General features: G+C 45.3%; 9 non-coding genes across 9 annotated transcripts; all 9 read right to left on the reverse strand.

The window, feature by feature from the left end:
* Positions 1–1,037: 1,037 nt before the first annotated feature.
* On the reverse strand, positions 1,038–1,228 carry LOC141186991 (U2 spliceosomal RNA). The gene has a single exon (XR_012261218.1). It is a non-coding gene; the product is annotated as a U2 spliceosomal RNA (small nuclear RNA).
* A 1,127-nt stretch (positions 1,229–2,355) lies between these two features.
* On the reverse strand, positions 2,356–2,546 carry LOC141184336 (U2 spliceosomal RNA). Its single transcript, XR_012259101.1, has one exon. It is a non-coding gene; the product is annotated as a U2 spliceosomal RNA (small nuclear RNA).
* A 1,120-nt stretch (positions 2,547–3,666) lies between these two features.
* LOC141186992 (U2 spliceosomal RNA) lies at positions 3,667–3,857 on the reverse strand. The gene has a single exon (XR_012261219.1). It is a non-coding gene; the product is annotated as a U2 spliceosomal RNA (small nuclear RNA).
* Positions 3,858–4,980: 1,123 nt separating this feature from the next.
* Positions 4,981–5,171, reverse strand: LOC141186993 (U2 spliceosomal RNA). Its single transcript, XR_012261220.1, has one exon. It is a non-coding gene; the product is annotated as a U2 spliceosomal RNA (small nuclear RNA).
* Positions 5,172–6,292: 1,121 nt separating this feature from the next.
* Positions 6,293–6,483, reverse strand: LOC141186994 (U2 spliceosomal RNA). Its single transcript, XR_012261221.1, has one exon. It is a non-coding gene; the product is annotated as a U2 spliceosomal RNA (small nuclear RNA).
* A 1,121-nt stretch (positions 6,484–7,604) lies between these two features.
* LOC141184630 (U2 spliceosomal RNA) lies at positions 7,605–7,795 on the reverse strand. The gene has a single exon (XR_012259367.1). It is a non-coding gene; the product is annotated as a U2 spliceosomal RNA (small nuclear RNA).
* A 1,126-nt stretch (positions 7,796–8,921) lies between these two features.
* On the reverse strand, positions 8,922–9,112 carry LOC141184337 (U2 spliceosomal RNA). The gene has a single exon (XR_012259102.1). It is a non-coding gene; the product is annotated as a U2 spliceosomal RNA (small nuclear RNA).
* Positions 9,113–10,231: 1,119 nt separating this feature from the next.
* On the reverse strand, positions 10,232–10,422 carry LOC141186996 (U2 spliceosomal RNA). Its single transcript, XR_012261223.1, has one exon. It is a non-coding gene; the product is annotated as a U2 spliceosomal RNA (small nuclear RNA).
* A 1,123-nt stretch (positions 10,423–11,545) lies between these two features.
* LOC141186997 (U2 spliceosomal RNA) lies at positions 11,546–11,736 on the reverse strand. The gene has a single exon (XR_012261224.1). It is a non-coding gene; the product is annotated as a U2 spliceosomal RNA (small nuclear RNA).
* Positions 11,737–12,034: the final 298 nt, after the last annotated feature.

Here is a 12,034-nt window from a genome sequence, read left to right on the forward strand (position 1 = left end):
GACATGCTGTCAACCTCTAGATCCCTCACATGCCTGCACTTTTCGGCTTGCTGCTGCTGCAATCCACGCGTTTTAGATCTGCATAACTCCACCTCTTTTAGCACAGTACCCTCAACCCCCGGCTGTTCCCACCCGCCTCAACACCGTTGGAAGGGAGGAGAACCAATTAAGGCGGGGGGGGGGGGGGTGGAACGAGCAGCTGTCTACCCTTAGTAGGAGGGTTGCTGATTAATTACCTCTCCTGCTGCTGCTGCTGCTGGCTGTCCAGCAGCAGACTGAAGGTGGCTGCTGCTGTGCGCAGGTATATAAAGGCTCAGAGCCTATTATGACACGCGCAGCCAGCGTTCCATTGCTACATTCCGTCTACTGCAGGCGGGATACCTGGATGGCTGAATGTCACTGAGAAGCTCACAGAGACCGCCATAAGCAACAGTTTAAAAGAATGCCACAGACTAATCAACCAAACTTTTTGGGTTGGTTTCTCTTTTATAGTCTGCAGGCATTAAATGAAAGAAGTCAGTGTTCCAGCAGAGGGAGACAACGTTTCAGAAAAGGCATTGTAGCAAACCAAAAAAGAAATTTTAAGCGCAGCAGAGTAACCAGCTCACATACCTGTTAGCTCAGGTGAGTTTAAAAGGCTGCTGTTGATAACAAGGGCATTTGCTAAATAGATGGTGTGTGTGCAACAATATACTGAAAGGTCAATTATATTGTGCAGCTTATCTCACCACCTGTAGTTATTTAGGTGAAAGCTCCAAAATGCTTGCCTAATATGTCTGTTTATCCAAAAGGAAGTATAGAGGGAGAGCTAGATAGATAGCATTGCATTACATTACATTACATGGCAATGCAATGCACAGTTGCTGAAGTTGAACCAAAATGAGCTTGTCATCTGGCTTCTGCAACTTTTAACATGAAAAATCCAATGAGGAGAAGAAAAGCAAAGCCAAAGAGTCCATCCCAAAATCCGACAAACAAGCAAAATGAACAAAAAGCATTGAATTCAATTCTTTCTGATTTTAGAAACTGCATTAAAGAAGGGGTGCACCGGTCCTGGAGATACTGCAATACCAGGTCAATGCGTGGAGTGGACAGAGCAAGCTCTTTTTCCATCTCCCTGTTCTAAAAATCCATTTAATATATGGTCCCCAGATAGGGGACGTATCAGATATTAAACTGATAAGAACAGATACTACACTTGATCTTAGCCAAAAGGCCGAGAAGCGATAACCAGAATTGGTTTCCGACTACGGTGCCACCCAAGGATTCTGAAAAGTCCATTTGTGGAGATGGCCACCTGGACTCCCGTTAAGAAGACATGCTGTCAACCTCTAGATCCCTCACATGCCTGCACTTTTCGGCTTGCTGCTGCTGCAATCCACGCGTTTTAGATCTGCATAACTCCACCTCTTTTAGCACAGTACCCTCAACCCCCGGCTGTTCCCACCCGCCTCAACACCGTTGGAAGGGAGGAGAACCAATTAAGGCGGGGGGGGGGGGTGGAACGAGCAGCTGTCTACCCTTAGCAGGAGGGTTGCTGATTAATTACCTCTCCTGCTGCTGCTGCTGCTGGCTGTCCAGCAGCAGACTGAAGGTGGCTGCTGCTGTGCGCAGGTATATAAAGGCTCAGAGCCTATTATGACACGCGCAGCCAGCGTTCCATTGCCACATTCCGTCTACTGCAGGCGGGATACCTGGATGGCTGAATGTCACTGAGAAGCTCACAGAGACCGCCATAAGCAACAGTTTAAAAGAATGCCACAGACTAATCAACCAAACTTTTTGGGTTGGTTTCTCTTTTATAGTCTGCAGGCATTAAATGAAAGAAGTCAGTGTTCCAGCAGAGGGAGACAACGTTTCAGAAAAGGCATTGTAGCAAACCAAAAAAGAAATTTTAAGCGCAGCAGAGTAACCAGCTCACATACCTGTTAGCTCAGGTGAGTTTAAAAGGCTGCTGTTGATAACAAGGGCATTTGCTAAATAGATGGTGTGTGTGCAACAATATACTGAAAGGTCAATTATATTGTGCAGCTTATCTCACCACCTGTAGTTATTTAGGTGAAAGCTCCAAAATGCTTGCCTAATATGTCTGTTTATCCAAAAGGAAGTATAGAGGGAGAGCTAGATAGATAGCATTGCATTACATTACATTACATTACATGGCAATGCAATGCACAGTTGCTGAAGTTGAACCAAAATGAGCTTGTCATCTGGCTTCTGCAACTTTTAACATGAAAAATCCAATGAGGAGAAGAAAAGCAAAGCCAAAGAGTCCATCCCAAAATCCGACAAACAAGCAAAATGAACAAAAAGCATTGAATTCAATTCTTTCTGATTTTAGAAACTGCATTAAAGAAGGGGTGCACCGGTCCTGGAGATACTGCAATACCAGGTCAATGCGTGGAGTGGACAGAGCAAGCTCTTTTTCCATCTCCCTGTTCTAAAAATCCATTTAATATATGGTCCCCAGATAGGGGACGTATCAGATATTATACTGATAAGAACAGATACTACACTTGATCTTAGCCAAAAGGCCGAGAAGCGATAACCAGAATTGGTTTCCGACTACGGTGCCACCCAAGGATTCTGAAAAGTCCATTTGTGGAGATGGCCACCTGCACTCCCGTTAAGAAGACATGCTGTCAACCTCTAGATCCCTCACATGCCTGCACTTTTCGGCTTGCTGCTGCTGCAATCCACGCGTTTTAGATCTGCATAACTCCACCTCTTTTAGCACAGTACCCTCAACCCCCGGCTGTTCCCACCCGCCTCAACACCGTTGGAAGGGAGGAGAACCAATTAAGGCGGGGGGGGGGTGGAACGAGCAGCTGTCTACCCTTAGCAGGAGGGTTGCTGATTAATTACCTCTCCTGCTGCTGCTGCTGCTGGCTGTCCAGCAGCAGACTGAAGGTGGCTGCTGCTGTGCGCAGGTATATAAAGGCTCAGAGCCTATTATGACACGCGCAGCCAGCGTTCCATTGCCACATTCCGTCTACTGCAGGCGGGATACCTGGATGGCTGAATGTCACTGAGAAGCTCACAGAGACCGCCATAAGCAACAGTTTAAAAGAATGCCACAGACTAATCAACCAAACTTTTTGGGTTGGTTTCTCTTTTATAGTCTGCAGGCATTAAATGAAAGAAGTCAGTGTTCCAGCAGAGGGAGACAACGTTTCAGAAAATGCATTGTAGCAAACCAAAAAAGAAATTTTAAGCGCAGCAGAGTAACCAGCTCACATACCTGTTAGCTCAGGTGAGTTTAAAAGGCTGCTGTTGATAACAAGGGCATTTGCTAAATAGATGGTGTGTGTGCAACAATATACTGAAAGGTCAATTATATTGTGCAGCTTATCTCACCACCTGTAGTTATTTAGGTGAAAGCTCCAAAATGCTTGCCTAATATGTCTGTTTATCCAAAAGGAAGTATAGAGGGAGAGCTAGATAGATAGCATTGCATTACATTACATTACATGGCAATGCAATGCACAGTTGCTGAAGTTGAACCAAAATGAGCTTGTCATCTGGCTTCTGCAACTTTTAACATGAAAAATCCAATGAGGAGAAGAAAAGCAAAGCCAAAGAGTCCATCCCAAAATCCGACAAACAAGCAAAATGAACAAAAAGCATTGAATTCAATTCTTTCTGATTTTAGAAACTGCATTAAAGAAGGGGTGCACCGGTCCTGGAGATACTGCAATACCAGGTCAATGCGTGGAGTGGACAGAGCAAGCTCTTTTTCCATCTCCCTGTTCTAAAAATCCATTTAATATATGGTCCCCAGATAGGGGACGTATCAGATATTAAACTGATAAGAACAGATACTACACTTGATCTTAGCCAAAAGGCCGAGAAGCGATAACCAGAATTGGTTTCCGACTACGGTGCCACCCAAGGATTCTGAAAAGTCCATTTGTGGAGATGGCCACCTGGACTCCCGTTAAGAAGACATGCTGTCAACCTCTAGATCCCTCACATGCCTGCACTTTTCGGCTTGCTGCTGCTGCAATCCACGCGTTTTAGATCTGCATAACTCCACCTCTTTTAGCACAGTACCCTCAACCCCCGGCTGTTCCCACCCGCCTCAACACCGTTGGAAGGGAGGAGAACCAATTAAGGCGGGGGGGGGGGGGTGGAACGAGCAGCTGTCTACCCTTAGCAGGAGGGTTGCTGATTAATTACCTCTCCTGCTGCTGCTGCTGCTGGCTGTCCAGCAGCAGACTGAAGGTGGCTGCTGCTGTGCGCAGGTATATAAAGGCTCAGAGCCTATTATGACACGCGCAGCCAGCGTTCCATTGCCACATTCCGTCTACTGCAGGCGGGATACCTGGATGGCTGAATGTCACTGAGAAGCTCACAGAGACCGCCATAAGCAACAGTTTAAAAGAATGCCACAGACTAATCAACCAAACTTTTTGGGTTGGTTTCTCTTTTATAGTCTGCAGGCATTAAATGAAAGAAGTCAGTGTTCCAGCAGAGGGAGACAACGTTTCAGAAAAGGCATTGTAGCAAACCAAAAAAGAAATTTTAAGCGCAGCAGAGTAACCAGCTCACATACCTGTTAGCTCAGGTGAGTTTAAAAGGCTGCTGTTGATAACAAGGGCATTTGCTAAATAGATGGTGTGTGTGCAACAATATACTGAAAGGTCAATTATATTGTGCAGCTTATCTCACCACCTGTAGTTATTTAGGTGAAAGCTCCAAAATGCTTGCCTAATATGTCTGTTTATCCAAAAGGAAGTATAGAGGGAGAGCTAGATAGATAGCATTGCATTACATTACATTACATGGCAATGCAATGCACAGTTGCTGAAGTTGAACCAAAATGAGCTTGTCATCTGGCTTCTGCAACTTTTAACATGAAAAATCCAATGAGGAGAAGAAAAGCAAAGCCAAAGAGTCCATCCCAAAATCCGACAAACAAGCAAAATGAACAAAAAGCATTGAATTCAATTCTTTCTGATTTTAGAAACTGCATTAAAGAAGGGGTGCACCGGTCCTGGAGATACTGCAATACCAGGTCAATGCGTGGAGTGGACAGAGCAAGCTCTTTTTCCATCTCCCTGTTCTAAAAATCCATTTAATATATGGTCCCCAGATAGGGGACGTATCAGATATTAAACTGATAAGAACAGATACTACACTTGATCTTAGCCAAAAGGCCGAGAAGCGATAACCAGAATTGGTTTCCGACTACGGTGCCACCCAAGGATTCTGAAAAGTCCATTTGTGGAGATGGCCACCTGGACTCCCGTTAAGAAGACATGCTGTCAACCTCTAGATCCCTCACATGCCTGCACTTTTCGGCTTGCTGCTGCTGCAATCCACGCGTTTTAGATCTGCATAACTCCACCTCTTTTAGCACAGTACCCTCAACCCCCGGCTGTTCCCACCCGCCTCAACACCGTTGGAAGGGAGGAGAACCAATTAAGGCGGGGGGGGGGGTGGAACGAGCAGCTGTCTACCCTTAGCAGGAGGGTTGCTGATTAATTACCTCTCCTGCTGCTGCTGCTGCTGGCTGTCCAGCAGCAGACTGAAGGTGGCTGCTGCTGTGCGCAGGTATATAAAGGCTCAGAGCCTATTATGACACGCGCAGCCAGCGTTCCATTGCCACATTCCGTCTACTGCAGGCGGGATACCTGGATGGCTGAATGTCACTGAGAAGCTCACAGAGACCGCCATAAGCAACAGTTTAAAAGAATGCCACAGACTAATCAACCAAACTTTTTGGGTTGGTTTCTCTTTTATAGTCTGCAGGCATTAAATGAAAGAAGTCAGTGTTCCAGCAGAGGGAGACAACGTTTCAGAAAAGGCATTGTAGCAAACCAAAAAAGAAATTTTAAGCGCAGCAGAGTAACCAGCTCACATAACTGTTAGCTCAGGTGAGTTTAAAAGGCTGCTGTTGATAACAAGGGCATTTGCTAAATAGATGGTGTGTGTGCAACAATATACTGAAAGGTCAATTATATTGTGCAGCTTATCTCACCACCTGTAGTTATTTAGGTGAAAGCTCCAAAATGCTTGCCTAATATGTCTGTTTATCCAAAAGGAAGTATAGAGGGAGAGCTAGATAGATAGCATTGCATTACATTACATTACATGGCAATGCAATGCACAGTTGCTGAAGTTGAACCAAAATGAGCTTGTCATCTGGCTTCTGCAACTTTTAACATGAAAAATCCAATGAGGAGAAGAAAAGCAAAGCCAAAGAGTCCATCCCAAAATCCGACAAACAAGCAAAATGAACAAAAAGCATTGAATTCAATTCTTTCTGATTTTAGAAACTGCATTAAAGAAGGGGTGCACCGGTCCTGGAGATACTGCAATACCAGGTCAATGCGTGGAGTGGACAGAGCAAGCTCTTTTTCCATCTCCCTGTTCTAAAAATCCATTTAATATATGGTCCCCAGATAGGGGACGTATCAGATATTAAACTGATAAGAACAGATACTACACTTGATCTTAGCCAAAAGGCCGAGAAGCGATAACCAGAATTGGTTTCCGACTACGGTGCCACCCAAGGATTCTGAAAAGTCCATTTGTGGAGATGGCCACCTGGACTCCCGTTAAGAAGACATGCTGTCAACCTCTAGATCCCTCACATGCCTGCACTTTTCGGCTTGCTGCTGCTGCAATCCACGCGTTTTAGATCTGCATAACTCCACCTCTTTTAGCACAGTACCCTCAACCCCCGGCTGTTCCCACCCGCCTCAACACCGTTGGAAGGGAGGAGAACCAATTAAGGCGGGGGGGGGGGTGGAACGAGCAGCTGTCTACCCTTAGCAGGAGGGTTGCTGATTAATTACCTCTCCTGCTGCTGCTGCTGCTGGCTGTCCAGCAGCAGACTGAAGGTGGCTGCTGCTGTGCGCAGGTATATAAAGGCTCAGAGCCTATTATGACACGCGCAGCCAGCGTTCCATTGCCACATTCCGTCTACTGCAGGCGGGATACCTGGATGGCTGAATGTCACTGAGAAGCTCACAGAGACCGCCATAAGCAACAGTTTAAAAGAATGCCACAGACTAATCAACCAAACTTTTTGGGTTGGTTTCTCTTTTATAGTCTGCAGGCATTAAATGAAAGAAGTCAGTGTTCCAGCAGAGGGAGACAACGTTTCAGAAAAGGCATTGTAGCAAACCAAAAAAGAAATTTTAAGCGCAGCAGAGTAACCAGCTCACATACCTGTTAGCTCAGGTGAGTTTAAAAGGCTGCTGTTGATAACAAGGGCATTTGCTAAATAGATGGTGTGTGTGCAACAATATACTGAAAGGTCAATTATATTGTGCAGCTTATCTCACCACCTGTAGTTATTTAGGTGAAAGCTCCAAAATGCTTGCCTAATATGTCTGTTTATCCAAAAGGAAGTATAGAGGGAGAGCTAGATAGATAGCATTGCATTACATTACATTACATGGCAATGCAATGCACAGTTGCTGAAGTTGAACCAAAATGAGCTTGTCATCTGGCTTCTGCAACTTTTAACATGAAAAATCCAATGAGGAGAAGAAAAGCAAAGCCAAAGAGTCCATCCCAATATCCGACAAACAAGCAAAATGAACAAAAAGCATTGAATTCAATTCTTTCTGATTTTAGAAACTGCATTAAAGAAGGGGTGCACCGGTCCTGGAGATACTGCAATACCAGGTCAATGCGTGGAGTGGACAGAGCAAGCTCTTTTTCCATCTCCCTGTTCTAAAAATCCATTTAATATATGGTCCCCAGATAGGGGATGTATCAGATATTAAACTGATAAGAACAGATACTACACTTGATCTTAGCCAAAAGGCCGAGAAGCGATAACCAGAATTGGTTTCCGACTACGGTGCCACACAAGGATTCTGAAAAGTCCATTTGTGGAGATGGCCACCTGGACTCCCGTTAAGAAGACATGCTGTCAACCTCTAGATCCCTCACATGCCTGCACTTTTCGGCTTGCTGCTGCTGCAATCCACGCGTTTTAGATCTGCATAACTCCACCTCTTTTAGCACAGTACCCTCAACCCCCGGCTGTTCCCACCCGCCTCAACACCGTTGGAAGGGAGGAGAACCAATTAAGGCGGGGGGGGGGGTGGAACGAGCAGCTGTCTACCCTTAGCAGGAGGGTTGCTGATTAATTACCTCTCCTGCTGCTGCTGCTGCTGGCTGTCCAGCAGCAGACTGAAGGTGGCTGCTGCTGTGCGCAGGTATATAAAGGCTCAGAGCCTATTATGACACGCGCAGCCAGCGTTCCATTGCCACATTCCGTCTACTGCAGGCGGGATACCTGGATGGCTGAATGTCACTGAGAAGCTCACAGAGACCGCCATAAGCAACAGTTTAAAAGAATGCCACAGACTAATCAACCAAACTTTTTGGGTTGGTTTCTCTTTTATAGTCTGCAGGCATTAAATGAAAGAAGTCAGTGTTCCAGCAGAGGGAGACAACGTTTCAGAAAAGGCATTGTAGCAAACCAAAAAAGAAATTTTAAGCGCAGCAGAGTAACCAGCTCACATACCTGTTAGCTCAGGTGAGTTTAAAAGGCTGCTGTTGATAACAAGGGCATTTGCTAAATAGATGGTGTGTGTACAACAATATACTGAAAGGTCAATTATATTGTGCAGCTTATCTCACCACCTGTAGTTATTTAGGTGAAAGCTCCAAAATGCTTGCCTAATATGTCTGTTTATCCAAAAGGAAGTATAGAGGGAGAGCTAGATAGATAGCATTGCATTACATTACATTACATTACATGGCAATGCAATGCACAGTTGCTGAAGTTGAACCAAAATGAGCTTGTCATCTGGCTTCTGCAACTTTTAACATGAAAAATCCAATGAGGAGAAGAAAAGCAAAGCCAAAGAGTCCATCCCAAAATCCGACAAACAAGCAAAATGAACAAAAAGCATTGAATTCAATTCTTTCTGATTTTAGAAACTGCATTAAAGAAGGGGTGCACCGGTCCTGGAGATACTGCAATACCAGGTCAATGCGTGGAGTGGACAGAGCAAGCTCTTTTTCCATCTCCCTGTTCTAAAAATCCATTTAATATATGGTCCCCAGATAGGGGACGTATCAGATATTATACTGATAAGAACAGATACTACACTTGATCTTAGCCAAAAGGCCGAGAAGCGATAACCAGAATTGGTTTCCGACTACGGTGCCACCCAAGGATTCTGAAAAGTCCATTTGTGGAGATGGCCACCTGGACTCCCGTTAAGAAGACATGCTGTCAACCTCTAGATCCCTCACATGCCTGCACTTTTCGGCTTGCTGCTGCTGCAATCCACGCGTTTTAGATCTGCATAACTCCACCTCTTTTAGCACAGTACCCTCAACCCCCGGCTGTTCCCACCCGCCTCAACACCGTTGGAAGGGAGGAGAACCAATTAAGGCGGGGGGGGGTGGAACGAGCAGCTGTCTACCCTTAGCAGGAGGGTTGCTGATTAATTACCTCTCCTGCTGCTGCTGCTGCTGGCTGTCCAGCAGCAGACTGAAGGTGGCTGCTGCTGTGCGCAGGTATATAAAGGCTCAGAGCCTATTATGACACGCGCAGCCAGCGTTCCATTGCCACATTCCGTCTACTGCAGGCGGGATACCTGGATGGCTGAATGTCACTGAGAAGCTCACAGAGACCGCCATAAGCAACAGTTTAAAAGAATGCCACAGACTAATCAACCAAACTTTTTGGGTTGGTTTCTCTTTTATAGTCTGCAGGCATTAAATGAAAGAAGTCAGTGTTCCAGCAGAGGGAGACAACGTTTCAGAAAAGGCATTGTAGCAAACCAAAAAAGAAATTTTAAGCGCAGCAGAGTAACCAGCTCACATACCTGTTAGCTCAGGTGAGTTTAAAAGGCTGCTGTTGATAACAAGGGCATTTGCTAAATAGATGGTGTGTGTGCAACAATATACTGAAAGGTCAATTATATTGTGCAGCTTATCTCACCACCTGTAGTTATTTAGGTGAAAGCTCCAAAATGCTTGCCTAATATGTCTGTTTATCCAAAAGGAAGTATAGAGGGAGAGCTAGATAGATAGCATTGCATTACATTACATTACATGGCAATGCAATGCACAGTTGCTGAAGTTGAACCAAAATGAGCTTGTCATCTGGCTTCTGCAACTTTTAACATGAAAAATCCAATGAGGAGAAGAAAAGCAAAGCCAAAGAGTCCATCCCAAAATCCGACAAACAAGCAAAATGAACAAAAAGCATTGAATTCAATTCTTTCTGATTTTAGAAACTGCATTAAAGAAGGGGTGCACCGGTCCTGGAGATACTGCAATACCAGGTCAATGCGTGGAGTGGACAGAGCAAGCTCTTTTTCCATCTCCCTGTTCTAAAAATCCATTTAATATATGGTCCCCAGATAGGGGACGTATCAGATATTAAACTGATAAGAACAGATACTACACTTGATCTTAGCCAAAAGGCCGAGAAGCGATAACCAGAATTGGTTTCCGACTACGGTGCCACCCAAGGATTCTGAAAAGTCCATTTGTGGAGATGGCCACCTGGACTCCCGTTAAGAAGACATGCTGTCAACCTCTAGATCCCTCACATGCCTGCACTTTTCGGCTTGCTGCTGCTGCAATCCACGCGTTTTAGATCTGCATAACTCCACCTCTTTTAGCACAGTACCCTCAACCCCCGGCTGTTCCCACCCGCCTCAACACCGTTGGAAGGGAGGAGAACCAATTAAGGCGGGGGGGGGGGGGTGGAACGAGCAGCTGTCTACCCTTAGCAGGAGGGTTGCTGATTAATTACCTCTCCTGCTGCTGCTGCTGCTGGCTGTCCAGCAGCAGACTGAAGGTGGCTGCTGCTGTGCGCAGGTATATAAAGGCTCAGAGCCTATTATGACACGCGCAGCCAGCGTTCCATTGCCACATTCCGTCTACTGCAGGCGGGATACCTGGATGGCTGAATGTCACTGAGAAGCTCACAGAGACCGCCATAAGCAACAGTTTAAAAGAATGCCACAGACTAATCAACCAAACTTTTTGGGTTGGTTTCTCTTTTATAGTCTGCAGGCATTAAATGAAAGAAGTCAGTGTTCCAGCAGAGGGAGACAACGTTTCAGAAAAGGCATTGTAGCAAACCAAAAAAGAAATTTTAAGCGCAGCAGAGTAACCAGCTCACATACCTGTTAGCTCAGGTGAGTTTAAAAGGCTGCTGTTGATAACAAGGGCATTTGCTAAATAGATGGTGTGTGTGCAACAATATACTGAAAGGTCAATTATATTGTGCAGCTTATCTCACCACCTGTAGTTATTTAGGTGAAAGCTCCAAAATGCTTGCCTAATATGTCTGTTTATCCAAAAGGAAGTATAGAGGGAGAGCTAGATAGATAGCATTGCATTACATTGCATTACATGGCAATGCAATGCACAGTTGCTGAAGTTGAACCAAAATGAGCTTGTCATCTGGCTTCTGCAACTTTTAACATGAAAAATCCAATGAGGAGAAGAAAAGCAAAGCCAAAGAGTCCATCCCAAAATCCGACAAACAAGCAAAATGAACAAAAAGCATTGAATTCAATTCTTTCTGATTTTAGAAACTGCATTAAAGAAGGGGTGCACCGGTCCTGGAGATACTGCAATACCAGGTCAATGCGTGGAGTGGACAGAGCAAGCTCTTTTTCCATCTCCCTGTTCTAAAAATCCATTTAATATATGGTCCCCAGATAGGGGACGTATCAGATATTAAACTGATAAGAACAGATACTACACTTGATCTTAGCCAAAAGGCCGAGAAGCGATAACCAGAATTGGTTTCCGACTACGGTGCCACCCAAGGATTCTGAAAAGTCCATTTGTGGAGATGGCCACCTGGACTCCCGTTAAGAAGACATGCTGTCAACCTCTAGATCCCTCACATGCCTGCACTTTTCGGCTTGCTGCTGCTGCAATCCACGCGTTTTAGATCTGCATAACTCCACCTCTTTTAGCACAGTACCCTCAACCCCCGGCTGTTCCCACCCGCCTCAACACCGTTGGAAGGGAGGAGAACCAATTAAGGCGGGGGGGGGGTGGAACGAGCAGCTGTCTACCCTTAGCA

Source organism: Phyllobates terribilis, unplaced genomic scaffold (genome assembly GCF_046119375.1).
Source record: "Phyllobates terribilis strain yellow unplaced genomic scaffold, ASM4611937v1 Scaffold_40__1_contigs__length_11209783, whole genome shotgun sequence".
Taxonomy (NCBI): Eukaryota; Metazoa; Chordata; class Amphibia; order Anura; family Dendrobatidae; genus Phyllobates; species Phyllobates terribilis.